Raw genomic sequence first — 14,642 nt, forward strand, 5'->3', positions numbered from 1 at the left:
TTTCTGATCTGTGGTGTTTTCCTTCTTTCTGAAGAACATATTTTTTCTTGCAAGGCAGATGCACTGGCAACAAAGCCTCTCAATTTTTGTCTGTCTGAGAAAGTGTGTATTTCTCCTTCACATTTGAAGGATAATTTGGCTGGATACTGAATTCTAGCTTGGCGGGTTTTTTCATTGTTTTTTCGTTTTAACAGTTTAAATATTTCACTCAAGCCTTTCTTCTTCTTCTTCTTTTTTTGTCTGTTTTCCTTTTAGAGTTGTTCCCAGGCTAGGGTCGAATTGGAGCTACAGCTGCTGGCCTACAGCACAGCCACAGCAATGTGGGATCCGAGCTGTGTATGGGACCTACCCCACAGCTCATGGCAATGCTGGATCCTTAACCCACTGAGCAAGGACAGGGATCAAACCTGCAACCTCCCAATTCCTAGTTGGATTTGTTTCCACTGTGCCACGATGGGAACTCTGTGGCCTTTTTTCTTCTTGTTTGTTTGGTTTTTGAAGGGAAATTCAATGTGATTCGTTTTTTTTTTTGCTTCGCTATAGGTAAGGTGTTTTTTTCCTCTGTCTCTTCTTTCAAGACTTTTTCTTTGTCCTTGGTTTCCTACCATTTGAGTATTCCATGCTGAAGTATAGTTTTTTTGGTATTTATCCTGGTTGCTATTCTCTGAGCTTCCTGGATCTTTGGCTTGGTGTCTATCATTACTATTGGAAAATACTCAGCAATTACTTGTTCAAATATTTCCTCTGTTCCTTTTTTTTTTTTTTTTTTGTCTTTTGTCTTTTGTTGTTGTTGCTATTTCTTGGGCCGCTCCCGCGCTAGGGGTCGAATCGGAGCTGTAGCCACCGGCCTACGCCAGAGCCACAGTAACGCGGGATCCGAGCCGAGTCTGCAACCTACACCACAGCTCACGGCAACGCCGGATCATTAACCCACTGAGCAAGGGCAGGGACCAAACCCACAACCTCATGGTTCCTAGTCGGATTTGTTAACCACTGTGCCATGACGGGAACTCCTGTTCCTTTTTTTCTTACTTCTCCCTCTGCTATTCCCATTATGTGTGCATTATACCTTTTGTAATTGCCCCACAGTTCTGGATATTCTGGATATTATGTTCTGTCTTTTTCAATCTGTTTTCCTCTTTGCATTTCATTTCTAGAAGTTTCCATTCATATGTATTCAAGCTCACTTATTCTTTCCTTGTCCATGTCCAGTCTACTGATTAGCCCATCAAAGGCATTCTTCACTTCTGTTACAGTTTTTTGTTTTGTTTTTGGTCTTTTGTTTTTTTTAGGGCCACACCATGGCATACAGAGGTTCCCAGGCTAGGGATCCAACAGGAGCTACAGCTGCCTGCTTACACCACAGCCACAGCAATGTGGGATCCGAGCTGTGTCTGTGACCTACACCACAGCTCACAGCAACTCTGGGTCCTTAACACCCTGAGCAAGGCCAGACATCAAACCCCTGTCCTCATGCATACTAGTAGGGTTTGTTAACCACTGAGCCACAATGGGAAATCTTACAGTTTTTTTTTTTCTTCCTAGCATTTCCTTTTGACTCTTAAGAGTTTCCAACTCTTTGCTTACATTCCTTGTCTGTTCTTACATGTTGTCCATTTTTCCCACTAGAGCTTTGAGCATATTAATCATAGGTTTTTAAAATTCCTGGTTTGACAATTCCAGGAACATCTCTTCCATGTCTGAGTTTGGTTCTGATGTTTGCTCTGTCTCTTGAAACTATGTTTTTATCTTTCGGTTATGCCTTGTAATTTTTGGTTGAAAGTCGACATGATGTCCTGGGGAAAAGGAACTGTGGTCCATGACCCTTTCGTGGTGTGGTGGTAATGTGTTGGGGGAAGGGACGCATTCTGTAGTCTATGATTAGGTCTCAGTCTTTTAGTGAGTCTGAGCTATTGAACTGTGACCTTCATGAGCGCTTCTGATCCTTTCCCCTCCCTCACTTTAGGTGAAACAAGCAGGCTAGAAGGGACTGGAGTATTTATCTTCCTCCTTGTAAAAGGCTAGAGGGATCAGTGTCCCAGCCCACATTATTTAGGCTCCAGAAACACCCAAGTTAGTTAGGTACTGTTAGAAATGTTTCTCTTAAGGACAGGCTTTGTTAAGGAGAACAGAATACTCTGGGCATATTTCATAAAGGTTACTTTTCCTTCCCCTACTGAGAGGCAGGAGGGGATTTTTCTCCAGTCTACACAAAACATGGTGGAGCTCCTAGTGGTTAAATTTGGAAAATCATGGGGCCCTCCTAAGATGGGACACCCCACCTCTGACCTGGAGTTTTTAACTCTCTAGCTTTTCCACACTGAATCTCCAGTGAGATTTATCAATTATAGCTCAAGTTTTCCTACTCTGGAACTGGCTCCAGTTTCAGGCATCTGTTCTAAGAAGGCTTCTGCTCTGGTAAAGTGTGATTCTTTGTATTTTCCTGTCTCTCCAATATGGGGGGCAGCCATTAGTCCTGTGATCTCAATTTTCTAATGGACCTGCTCAATTTTTTTCTTGTGAGGATGGGAGTGATGACTTTCACGCTCCTTACGTGTTGGACAGGGGGAAACTGGAAGTCAGCATTTTCTTATAATAGCAAAAGATTAAAAATATGCCAAATGTGAATCAGTAAATGGCTGCCCAAATTATGCTGCATCTACCTAATGTGATACTATGCAATAAAAAAGTCAGCTCTAGATATCTTAATATGGAAAGATCTAGTTTAAATGAAAAATGCATGTCACAGAAAAATAAATAGCATGCTAAACTTTGCTGCATGTTCATTGAAGTGAAAAAATGTTTATTTTGGAGTTCCTGTCATGGCGCAGCAGAAATGAATCCGACTAGGAACCATGAGGTTGCCGGTTCGATCCCTGGCCTAGTTCAGTGGGTTAAGGATTTGGCACTACTGTGAGCTGTGGTGCATAGGTCTCAGACGCTGCTCGGATCTGGCATTGCTGTGGCTGTGGTGTAGGCTGGCAGCTAGGGCTCCAATTCAACCCCCAGCCTGGGAATCTCCATATGCCACAGGTGAGGCCCTAAAAAGCAAAAAAAAAAAAAAAAAGTTTATTTTAAAAAAGGATATATATACACAACTACTATTAAAAATAAATAAAAAAGGAATTCCCTGGTGGCTCAGTGGGTTAAAGATTTGATGTTGAAACTGTTGTGGCTCAGGTTGCTGCTTCGGCATACGTTCAGTCCCTGGCCCAGGAACTTCTGTATGCTGTGGGCACAACCAAATAATAAATAAATAAATAAACAAAATAAATATAGTTTTAAAAGTTTAGTGGAAAATATACCAAAATTACAGTGATCACATTTTAGCATTATGGGGGTTATTTTTGTTTCTTATTTTTCCAAATGTCTTTAATTTGGTTATATTATTTCTGTAATTTTTTAAAAAGACTATTCATACAAAAAATCCAGGAGGAAATACATAAAAGTAATTGGGTAGTCATTGGTATCGGTGATGGAAGTAAAGAAAATTTCTCCCCTGTTTGCCAGACATTTTGTAATGTCATCACATTGCATTTAAAATATTGTTTTTTGTTTGTGACCCACATGCAGGTTTTGTTTGGTTTAAGCTTCTGGTGGCCAGATTAGGTAAACTAAGTGAAAAGCCCTTTTAAAGAAAGCTTCTTTGGTTGTACCAATTATTACACTATTACAGTATTTCTAGCATACATTTGAAAGCTATCACAAATTGCTGTTGTGATATGCAATCCCAAATTTGTTGAAGGACTTGACCAAGCAGAAAAAAAACCCAAAAAACAAAAAAACTGGCTGATTTGGAGCCAGTGTAGTTTTTCTCTCCAGTCCTTGAGCAAACTGAGTGAGCAATGCAGCCACAAAACAGTAGCACCTTCTGCAAACAGTCATTTGAGTTTGCAGTCCCAAGAGCTGTGATGTCCTCTGTACTACCTAGGTCAACTCCCAAAATAAGCAAGAAGTCCTTAACACACTACTATATATAAAAGAGATAACCTACTGTATGGCACTGAGAGCTATACTCAATATTTTGTAATGACCTATAAGAGAAAAGAATCTGAAAAAGAATATATATATATATATATATATATATATATATATATCTGAATTGCTTTGTTGTACACCTGAAACTAACATGACATTGTAAATTAACTACACTTCAATGAAAAAAAAAAAAAAAGAAGCAAGAAGTTCTGAAATGAGCCCAAGGATATTAAGAAGGGAGAGAATCGATGCTATATAGTTGATAAATCATTGTTTGCATTCTAAAAAGAATGAATTTTATCTAAAAGAATGAGTCAAAAAAAAAAAAAACCTAACTGCCAAGACATAATAGCTGTTTCTAGCAGTCATAAATACCGTGTTTGAACTACCAAGATAGATAAACAAAACAAAAAAAAACCCTCACCAATACTGGTTGAAAGTAAGCCTCTTTGTGAAAAGTTTGAGTTGCAGAATATATTTAGGGAAATAGCACTTTAATTATATTATATATTAAATATACTGTAATTATATATTAGTATATTATTCTCAGCAGATGAATTCTGTCTAAGAAGTCCTAAAAGAAGTGAATCTCAAACTTCAGTAGCTTGTAGTAGATTCACCCAGAAGCACATCTTTAACTTGGCCCCTTGGCCCCTCCATTCTCCATTCCAGAAAGATCTGTGTGGAACCAAGCCTTCAGGTCATTCCTGTGCTGGTTTCAAATGCCTTAGAGAAGCTACTTTAATAAGAAAGAATGATTTAAGAGTTTAGTATTTTAACAGAATTTTCTAAAATATTCAAAACAACCATATTGAGAGACTAGATTGTAAAAAATTCTTTTGTAACTTTCTTTATACTGTTGATGTCACTAATGCCTTTTTTCCCCTTTCCTCCAATGACAGGGCAAGCATAAAAATCTAGACAGTTTCTATCTGAATAGAAACATGAGTTCTAATTTAGCAAGATCCAAATTAATGATGTTATAGTATATGAATTAGCAAATGAGCCTATTTGCCTATGAGCGTGCAATATTGTGACATAAGAAATATACATTTGGTCATTCAGATGAGCAAAATATATCTCTCATATATTTGGTCTTCGTCCATGGTACTTGGTTCACAGCTCCCAAAATCCTCAGAGTTCCCTGAGCAGTAAGAGCAATGGGAACATCTGTTGTCCTAATAGGGTCTCTCGTTTCCAGTTCCTGAAATGTGGTGGTTTCAGAGCCATAAACCTAAAACGGGTGTCTTATTATTCATCAGGCCCCTTCTACCACAACTAGGTTTATGTTAATAAGGTGACTTTTGGAAAGCAGCTAAAAGTGGGGGCTGCCAGGGGAACCAACAGTGTGATTGGAAGATGGGAATTTTCAGTCCCACCCCCCCCAACCCCTACTTCCTGGGAGGGGGAGGTACTGGAAATGAATAGATCACCAGTGGCCAATAAGCTAATCGATCATGCCTACATATTGAAGCTTCCCCCCCACCCCCTGCAAAAAAAAAAGAGTTTCCAGGTTGAAGAGCATGCAGAGATTTTTAGAGAATGGCACACTTGGAGAGGATATAGATGCTCTGTGCTCCTTTCCCATTCCTTGTCCTATGCATTTCTTCTGTCTGGCTGACCCTGAGCTTTATCCTTTTGTAATAAACCTGTGATCTAGTAAGTAAAATGTTTCTCTGAGTTCTGGGAGCAAGTTAATCAAACCCAGGGAGGGTGTTGTGGGAACCTCTGATTTATAGCCGTTAGGTCAGAAGCACAGGAGACATTCTGGATTTGTGATAGGCATCTGAAGTGGGGGAAGAGGGCAGACTGAGCCCTTAACTTCTAACCCAAGGAGGGGGTCGTTGGAACCTCCAATCTGTAGCTGGCCGGTCAGAAGAAGCACAGACACCCAGAAGCAAGAAACCCAGACTTGCAATTGGCATCTGAGGTGGAGGGCAGTCTAGTGAGTGGATAGTGTCAGAACTGAGTTGAATGGTAGGATATCCAGCTGGCGGGGGTCGGGGGGGAGGACTCTCCCCACCCCACATACAGGCTAAAATAGATGCTCCGAACCTTAGAGCTTAACAGTGTTTACTTTTTTCTGGGATAAGCAATAATATGTCCAAATTAGAGTAGACTTTGAAGAAACTGAAGCAAAAGCAAGAGTCGGCTGACAAAGTGCCTTTTTACAAAACTTCCAGGCTGTCTGAGAGATTTGGGAGGTGTGCTGAAGGCAGAAAGCAAGACCAGACTGCAATCGTGTAGGCAGAGCATAGTGAGAATTTATCTTGATGTCTGACTTGAATTACCAAATGGTTGGGCTGGGTGAGGGCAGTGCAGTTTTTTGATTGTGAAAGTGGTTGAGAAAATCAGGTTGACTTTGCAGGTCCACATTTAAATCATGAGGCATATATTTTAGCTAAGTAAAACCTGGACAATTTGGTATCTTCTGGACAGATCCGATTTCAGAGCTGAGCTGTACTCCTGTTAGAGAGCTCTGGGTTATTAGAGCTAGCCATGCTTATAGCTTATAGGTCAGGAGTGAGGCATAATTAGCAGCCCTAAGTTGTGTCGAAGCAATTCACTTGTGCCACAAACTGGTGATGGGAAGATTCAGGCTTCTCCGGAGAAGGTGTTGTTACTCTCCAGCTGGGGATATAGGGACTTCTTGGCTTAGATGAAATAAGCAAGACCGTGCTAGTAAAAGCAAATTAAAAGGATCACATTCTTCTGCTCTGTGGTGGTTTACATAAACTCGCTAAAGTAGAACCCTTCGAATTATAAATAAAACCCAAAGAGATCCCCAAACTCTAGAGTAAAATAAGTGAAATAATGCCCTGCACCCTGTGTCCAATCCTTGGCTGGGAATAGGTCCGTTTCAGAGAGGTTCTTCCAGAGCTGGATGGACAGACTATTTTTAAGTATGTCTGTTCTAGGCACTGGTGTCTAAAATTCAGGTGAATATCCTTGAGCAATAGCATACTATCAGCTGTGATCTTTTATATGGTACCTTGTTCTCCCTAGCTACATCCTCTGCCCATTGTCATGAAGGAAGATGAAATGGGGCCACCTCCCTAGATTCTTAGTTCTCTCATTTTTGTTAAAAACACTAAGTCATTGTGGACTTTCCTCATTCCATTCAAATCACAAAGCCTCCTCTGGGGGACGTATTATCAAAGCTCCCTCCTCTTTTATATTAGCTTGACCATTAACCCAGAAGACATTTCCACAGGCATGAAGTATTTAACCCTTTGTCTATACAACTTTGAAATGTGCAGCCTTGAAAGTATAAAACAATAACAACTTACCGAGGAAATTCTGTATATTCTTATGATAAGTGTCCTAGGCAACAGTGAGCATACTTACCAGGCTTTTCTGGGGAGGGAGGAGAAATAAGAGTGCATTGGGAAATGTTATGAGGAAATGTAATATAATAAGTCATTGCCCTACCAAGGCGGGACCAGGAAGTAAAAAAAAAATTAGCTTTAAAGCTAAAGGACAAGTGTTAGAAAAGTGAAACTGGAGTTCCTGTCCTGGCTCAGTGGTAACGAAACTGACTAGTATCGTGAGAATGAGGGTTTGATCCCTGGCCTCGCTCAATGGGTTAAGGATTTGGCATTTCTGTGAGCTGTGATGTAGGTCACAGATGAGGCTCAGATGTGGTGTTGCTGTGGCTGTGGTGTAGGCCGGCATCTGCAGCTCTGATTTGAGCCCTAGCCTGGGAACCTCCATATGCTGCAACTGCAGCCCTAAAAAGCCAAAAAAAAAAAAAAAGAAAGAAAGAATGAAAAGAAAAAAAAGAAAGAGGAGTTCCTTCTGTGGCTCAGTGGTTAACGAATCCGACTAGGAACCATGAGGTTGAGGGTTCGATCCCTAGCCTTGCTCAGTGGGTTAAGGATCTGGCCTTGCCATGAGCTGTGGTGTAGGTTGCAGACAGGGCTCAGATCTGCTGTTGCTGTGGCTGTGGTGTAGGCTGGCAGCTGTAGTTCTGATTTGACCCTTAGCCTGGGAACCTCCATATGCCATGGGTGTGGCACTGAAAAAGAAAAAAAAAAAAATAGAACTCAGAAAGAAAGAAAAAAAGAAAAGTGAAACCAAAACAAAGGAAATAAGAAGGAAGGCCTGGACTCTATGGACTTTGAAGAGCTGCACTGTGACATTGAACCCATTTTTTAAACTCAGAACTGTTCAATTCCTATCTCATTAACTGAGTGGAAGGTGTCAAAAGTGGGCAGTCCTGTAGGTCACACCCACCCTGGGAGCCATGGGGCACACTGGGTAGTTGCTGGTGAACTTGACTTGATGGACTAAGTCCCCCTAGAACTGTTGCTGGAAATACATGAAATATATGAAATTGATTTTTCCTTCCACTGTAACAAAATTGTGGTAAAATATATACAACATACAATTTACCATTTTGACCACTTTTAAGTGTACCATTCATTTGCTTAAAGGACATTTATCGTGTTGTGCAACCATCACCATTTTCCATTTCCAGAACTTTGTCATCATCCCAAACAGTATACCTGTTTTTTTTTTTTGTCTTTTGTCTTTTTAGGGCCACACCCACGGCATACGGAGGTTCCCAGGCTAAGGGCTGAATCAGAACTACAGCTGCCGGCCTACACCACAGCCACAGCAATGCTAGATCTGAGCCATGTCTGCAACCTACACCACAGCACATGGCAACACCGGCTCCTTAACCCACTGAGCAAGGCCAGGGATCGAACCTGAGTCCTCAAGGATCCTAGTCAGGTTTGTTAACCACTGAGCCACGACGCGAACCCCGCAAACACTGTACCTGTTAAAACAACTACTCATTTTCTCCTCCCCCCAGTCCCGGAAACCTCTATTCTACTTGTTGTCTCTGTGAATGTGTCTATTGTAGGGACCTCCTTAAGTAGAATCACACAATATGTGACCTTTTACAGTTAACCTGTTACACTTGTTTCACTTAACCATATTTTCAAAGTCCATTCATGTTATAGCAGGTATTGGAATTTCATTCCTTTTAAAGTCTGAATAACATTCCATCGTGTGTTTTCACCACATTTTGTTTTTCCACTGATCCGTTGATGAACATCTGGATTGTTTCCATATTTTGACTATTGCGAATAATGCCGCTACGAATATGGGTGAACAAATATCTGAGTCCCTGCTTTCGATTATCGTGGGTATATACTCTGGAGTGGAATTGCTAGATCATATGATGATTTTAAGTTTAGCTTTTTGAGGAACTGCCAAAATGTTTTCCACAGTGGCTGTCTCATTTTACATTCCCACCAGCAATGTACAAGAGTTTCAGTTTCTCCACATCCTTGCCAACACTTGTTATTTTCCATTTTTTGATAATAGCCATCCTAATGGGTATGAAGTGGCATCTCATCATGATTTTTATTTGCATTTCCCTAATGACTAGTGATGTTGAGCATCCTTTCCATGTGCTTATTGCCAAAAAGCCAACTGGGATTTTGGTAGGGATTGGGTTGACTCTAGATATATTTGGGGAGTATTATTATCTTAACTCTTCTAATCCCTGAACATGGGCTGTTATTCCATTTATTTTGGTCTTAAATTTCTTTCAGTGATGTTTTGTAGTTTGATTTTTTAAATATCGTCCTTATATCCTGTAGCCTTGCTAAACCATTTTCTAGCTCTAATCGTTTTTAATAGTAGATTCCCCAGGATACAAGATCATGTCATCTGCAAATAGAAGTAGCTAAATTGTTCCTTTCTTACCTGGATGCCTTATAGTTCTTTTTCTTTCCCTGGTTTGAGCCACAGTACAATGTTGAATAGAATTGGTGAGAGAGGACATCCTTTTAAAGCTGCACTTTTGATAGGGTTAAAAGACCTATGTGCAACATTTACCAATTCTGTTGGTGACCATGGGCAAATCACTCACCCTTTCTGTTATCTAAAATCAATGATAGCAATGTATGTTCTGGCTACCGCACCAGGTTCTGAGATTAAATAAAACAACCATGCATTTAGCCAACCTGCAGTGTACATGGCTGGTGGTATACTCTTTAGGAGCTCACAAGCTAGTGGGAAAGACAAGCCATTCAATTATAAAAACAGGTAAAATGTGGTGTGAATTGTTAGGCCTATGAATTTTGTGTTTTGGACACCTTATTAGATGATTTTTGTGGTAAAGACTTTGCATATAGTCTACTACTATATAGGGAAATGATTTTAAAATTTAAGATACTAGCACCATTGTGCTCCCCTGGTGTCATCCTAAACTAGTTTGGATTCCATTTTAACAACCTTTATTACAAATTAACATAATTATAGCATAACTAAATCCAACTCTCTTCTACACAAAATATATATATATATTTTTTTGGCCACTATCGTGGCACGTGGAACTTCACCAGCCAGGGATGGAACCTGCACCACAGCAGTGATTACACTGGATCCTTAACCTACTGAGCAGCCAGGGAACTCCCAAAATATAATATCGTCTTATAGGGTTTTGCTATGATTTTACATACAATTTGGTGTTCACAAGCATTTTTATGTCAAAAGGAAATCTGTGCTTAAATTAGGAACTGCATTTCTTTTCTCTTCAATTGGGCATCCGAGACAATACAAGACTGTATTGTTCTTTGCACTCCATTTATTTGAGATTAGCCTGATAAGCTTCACGTTGTAATACAAACATGTAGAAAATAGTCCATGACATAATGGATATCATGGGTTTGTAAGGCCCTTCCGGGTTCTAACTTCAAATTGTGCTGATGATTTGGCAACAAGAGCTAATCTTGGTACAGTTAGTACTGCCTAGTGGCTATGCTGGCGGTATACTTTCTAACTCGGCTCCTATGGCCAAAGGGTGATGGGTCACAGTCAGGCTACGAAGGAGCCCAAGTGTTTTCAGGTACTGAGGCTGCAGGATCACGTGAATAGTTTCTCAGGGCACCTGCTTCTTAGAGTGAGGAGAAAGCCCCCACCTCCAACTGCGTCGTCGTCCACCCCGCCCCCCTGCCGGAGTTAGAGCCACACCTTCTCCCTATCGGCAAAGAGCAGGTGGCCAGGCCCTCCGCACCTCGCACCGCAGTCCCCCTCAAGGTACCCGCCCCAAGGGCCTGGCTGCTCACAAGACACGTGATGCGGGCCAGCTGTGCAGTCCGGACCCCCAGCCACCGCGGGGTAACCGCCTAGCGCGTGCTCTAGAGTTCTGATACCCCTTCCCCCAACAATCGCGGAAAAGGGGGGGGGCTGGTGTCGTCATCATCCGGGCACTCGCCGGCGGGGCCTCGGTTCACAAAGGAACAAAAACAAGCGGCCCGAGTCAAACTCTGAGCGACGCGACTGTGGCTCGCGCGATTAACTCTATCCTGGCCGCGGACCTTGCCATTCCCCACCTCCCAGCTCTTTCTCCGGCGTGGAGTGTCAGCTCCTTTCAGGCCTCCCCTCCCCCACTTCTGCCCGTCCTCGTGCCACCTCTGCCCTCACAGTGCTCCAGAGCCGAAGGGGGTGGGGAACACAGTTCCCGGCCGTTGCGCGACCCTGGAGGGGCCAGCCGGAAGAAACGGTACTGCCTGAACAATCTTTACCGCATTTTTCTTCCCTACCCCCACCCCAGCTCTCTGGTTTCCAAGCGTCTCTCGCCTGCCAGGCTTTCCCGGAGGCACGCGCCACTCTTCCCTGGCGGAAGACGGCCCCGGGTGGAGGGGAAGAAGAGGGAGCCGAAGGAGCAGCAGGAGCAGCTGAGTGAGGGAAGGGGGGCGAGGAGGCGGAGGGCTGAGGGGCGGGCCCTGCGAGGGGCGGGGCTTGACGGGGGCGGGGAACCTCCGGGCTTTGGGCGGCGCTGGGGTTAGTGGGAGTCTGCGCCGTCTCGCTGCTGCCTCCACCGCCGCCACTGCTGCTGCCACTGCTACCGCCGCCGCCGCCGCCACTGGCCGAGCGGTTTTTTTTTTTTTTTTGGCTTGCCGGATCCGCCATATTGAAGAGGACGGGCATCCGCGGCTGCGGAAGCTAGTCTCCGCCGCCGCCGGAGCCGCAACCTCCCCGCACCCGGCCCGCCCGGGCCTCTGCCGCGCGGAGCCCCTCCCCGCCTTGCTCAGCTCACAGGCCTCGCGGGAGGCGGCCGCCCCAGCGCCTGGTGCTCGGCTTGGCGCCCAGAGCGAGAAGCAAGCCGCAGCAAAGCGACCAGGCCCGGAGCGGGGACAGAGGCGGCGACCAGGGGAAGGTGAAGCCGCCACTGCGGGAGGAGGAGCAGGAGGAGGTGACGCAGGAGAAACGCACCGCCCGGAGCCCGTTTGCGCTCAGCGAGAGTCCCAGCCCGAGGCGAGAAGGGGGAAGAGGGCCGCCGCCGGCTGAGGAGGAGGAGGAGGCGGCCGCGTCCACCGCTGCTGCAGGGCGGGCGCGGCGAGCAGCGAATTCCGGCGTCCCTGTGCAGCCCCCCTGGTCCTCACGCCCTCAGCCTCTCGACACACTTTGTCGCTCGTCACCCTTGGGCCTGGGATGCACCCAGGGTCGGCCTTGTCCCGGGACTGACTGAGTCTTGCCGCCGCTTGCCGCCTCCGTGAGTCCTGCTTCTAAAGAGAAGACGCCTGTGTTGTGCGGTGAGTAGCCAGCCGCGGCGGGACGACTCGCTTTTCCGAGGCCAACAGCTGGATCGAGGGGAGGGGAGGAGGGCGAGGGGGTGTGCGTGTGCGCGGCTCCTCTCGCGGCGGCCGCCGGCCAGGCCGGGGGCTTCCCGGCTCCCCCTACTGGGCCCCGGGTGGGGCGGGCGCGCCGGGCTCCGATCCGTGCCGTGCCGGCGTCCCGGGAGCGTGTCTGTGTGTTTTGGACTGTAAGGGAAAATGGCTGACGGCTCCGTCCCTCCCCCTCCTCCCCCTTGCCGTCCTGTCTGGGGCCGAGTCGAAGGATGGAATCTCCGGGCGCGCCGTGCAGCCCCCGCATCCGCAGCCGGGGGCCGCGTCGGCGCCGGGGGCTCGTCGCCCCCGGGCCCCGGGCCTCGCAGCCCGGTGCTCGGCAAGCTCGTAGCCGCTCTCCTTCCCGGTCTCGTTCCACTTGACACCAAACGCCATTACTGAGGTGGAGTGATTTGGAGCCGTAGAGCTAGGCCTCGGCTACGCCTGGCTATCGGGCCCGACGACTTGTCCGCCTCCCCCCACCCTCCCGCGATAACCCGCAGCTTCTCCCGCGCCCTGTGGTCTGGGAGCCGGAGCCGGGTTATCGGCCCCCTCCACCTCCTTCGCCCCCCTTCGTTTACTAGGGGCCAAAGCCACCAAAGAGGTTTCGATGCAGAAATCGCTTCCAAGCGAGCTTGGACCCCCCACCTTTCTATTTTTAACTGTTTCTGCAAAAAAAAGAGTAGCATGTGGGAGCTTGTTAATGATAAAACCTTCAGATTCTTGGGATGCGAGGCTTCGGGTTTGAGAAATGGTTTATTTTTCATTCATTGTGAAATACTAAGTTAAAGAGTTGTGGAGCAGGTGTATACATGTTTTGCAACATTTGTATGGATTTCTGGGGCGACTGGAACTTACACGGGGATTTTTAAGATCGTCAACAGAACCTGCTTAAATTAAGCATATTATTTTTTGGCAGTCCTGGAGGTATAACATTGATTGGATTTTCCATTGTGAAGTTTACAGGTGTGTGTAATATCTCCAGATTGCCTTTAAATTTAACTGAGCGAATTGTAGGTTAAATATTCATGCTCTATTTTGAGGCGGGGTGGGGGGGGGCGCATATATTTGTAGCATTCTTTGACCTGGAAACCCGTAAGCCTCCCTACATCTACAGAGCGTTTGTATACTTTAACTTTTGAGGAAAAATGTGGGGTGCTTTGATTAGGAAACTTTCAGCAGGTATTCTCTTGGAGCTCATTATCTGTTCTTAGTGATTATATATGGTAAGGGCTCGTTAACCGTGACTAGATTGGGTTTCTTAATCCGTACACTTGAACTTAAAAATAGAGACTACAAACTCTCCTGTAGATCTCACTGGTCTACTGATTCAGTGGGCTGCCATTTTGGTTTTAGCAGATGCTTTCCTGGTTCTGAAATATTTGGGTATAAAAATATACAAATATGTCAACACTCGTTTTCTCAATTTTAAAACCCATGTGCTTTGTCATACTTGTAACAGTTAGTTTGGATTAGAGTGAAAACCAGAAATATCTGGAATTGTTGTATCAAGGTGAAGTCACAATGTGATGTCTTACTACGTTTTGCTTTCTCTCACTTAAAAATACGACTTTTGACCTACACGTATTTTTCTATCATTTTTCCTATATTTTTTGCATAAAAACTTACATTCTGTTTCTTTTGTTTGCTGACCTTGGTAGTTTCTGAGAGAGAAAATTTCTGGAGGAATTAAATAACAGCAAAACCCACACATGTGAGAATCCAACTTCTTCAGAAGGTAACTTTAAAGGGCAGATTTTAGCTCTCACCAAATTGTTGGAATCTCTTGGTGTTCCATAGTTTTCTCACAATGGAATGCTTCAGTAGGATTTACTTTTAATCTTTCTGCAAGAAAATTGCAGGCTTTGAAATAAAATTTCTGACATCTCAAGAAGATGATTTTTTTGACATAATAATGCTGCTTAGGTTTTGAAAATGGAAGTTTCTCATGAATTTGCTAGTCATCAAGTTCTTGAATAGTTGGACACAAGCATTCTTTTAGCTTATTTTTGTTCTATAAGGTCAATTTAAAAACTA

The 14,642-nt window shown here is 44.5% G+C and overlaps 1 protein-coding gene across 4 annotated transcripts in view; it reads left to right on the forward strand.

Moving 5' to 3' along the window:
- Positions 1–11,878: 11,878 nt before the first annotated feature.
- Positions 11,879–14,642, forward strand: part of USP9X (ubiquitin specific peptidase 9 X-linked) — a 131,407-nt gene continuing 128,643 nt past the window's right edge. For 2 of the 4 annotated variants that reach the window (XM_047765208.1, XM_047765209.1), the window contains exon 1: positions 11,879–12,533. The gene's annotated coding sequence lies outside the window, so the exon portion shown is untranslated. The remainder of the gene's footprint in view (positions 12,534–14,642) is intronic. The other 2 variants (XM_047765211.1, XM_047765212.1) reach the window with 1 other exon arrangement.

This window comes from Phacochoerus africanus, chromosome X, assembly GCF_016906955.1.
Source record: "Phacochoerus africanus isolate WHEZ1 chromosome X, ROS_Pafr_v1, whole genome shotgun sequence".
NCBI lineage: Eukaryota > Metazoa > Chordata > Mammalia > Artiodactyla > Suidae > Phacochoerus > Phacochoerus africanus.